The sequence below is a fragment of the Octopus bimaculoides genome, chromosome 14, assembly GCF_001194135.2.
Source record: "Octopus bimaculoides isolate UCB-OBI-ISO-001 chromosome 14, ASM119413v2, whole genome shotgun sequence".
In the NCBI taxonomy this organism is placed as follows: Eukaryota; Metazoa; Mollusca; class Cephalopoda; order Octopoda; family Octopodidae; genus Octopus; species Octopus bimaculoides.
Window position 1 is genome coordinate 33323429 of NC_068994.1, and position 1483 is coordinate 33324911.

Here is a 1483-nt window from a genome sequence, read left to right on the forward strand (position 1 = left end):
ACACACACACACACACACACACACACGCATATATATTTATATATATATATGTATATATTTATTGGTATATAAAGGTATGAAGATATCAGTTGTTGATTTTTCCGTTAACTCTCTTCACAATATATTCACTGTAACACAGCACAAATCCTCTCCGCACACACAACACTACAATAGCCAACATTAACACTGACTGTGTATGATCTTTGAGACAAACACACGTACACACACAATATTGAATCCATCAGAAACTTGGTAGGACTCCTGACAAACACACACAGACACGTTCACGCTCACACTCACACATGAATTCACAAACACACACCACATTACGCTCAAAGAAGACGTGATACAACTGTCATTCATGTACATCATACAAACACACATACACATATATACAGATACATATATATATATATATATATCCACATACGTATATACACACATATACATACTCATGTATGCATACGCATACAACAAAAACCGTGGTATGACCTTCATGCAACTCACTCTCGTATACACTTATGAACAGATATATACACACATACACATACATGCTTGCGAACATACAATACTGCCTAGACAAAAACTTAGTATGACTCTTGACATAGCATACATACACACATGCGTGCACACACACACACACACACACACACACACACACACACACACACAAACTTGCAGCACCACACACACTACCAGCGCACACACAGACACACAAACACGTACATACAAATACATACACATACACACCACAAACACACATACATGCACATACATACGCAAACGCACACACACACACACACACATACACTTACAAACACACAGCACTAGACACACACACAGCACTAGACACACACACGCATGCAACAATGCCTTGACAAAAAATACATACACAAACACACCACAAACACACATACAAATACATACACATACACACCACAGACACACATACATGCACATACATACACAAATGCGCGCGCGCACACACACACACACTTACAAACACACAGCACTAGACACACACATGCAACAATGCTTTGACAAAAAAATGATCGCGACCCTTGACACAGCACGCGTACACATGCATACAACAGCACTAGACACGCATGTACACAGAAACTACATTATACACACAGATTCACACGCATACACAGAAAATGCTACAGCACTAGACACACATACACATGAATCACTACACATAGACATACACACACATGCTCATTCACATGAACAGCACTATTTTTGACAAAAATGGGATGCAATCGTTCTCACACACACACACATACACACAAACACACACACCACACACACAAACATGCACGAATCCACACACACACACACAATACACTACCTTGACAAAAACTTAGTGGACAAATCATATGCACTAACACACAGACACACACACATACACACTCACAGACACACAGATACACACACACAGCACTACACATACATACTTACACACATACACACACACATATAA

At 39.5% G+C, this 1483-nt stretch overlaps 1 protein-coding gene across 1 annotated transcript in view; it reads right to left on the reverse strand.

The window, feature by feature from the left end:
* LOC106869384 (protocadherin-17) overlaps positions 1 to 1483 on the reverse strand; it is a 222538-nt gene that overhangs the window by 219744 nt on the left and 1311 nt on the right. The window lies entirely within an intron of this gene.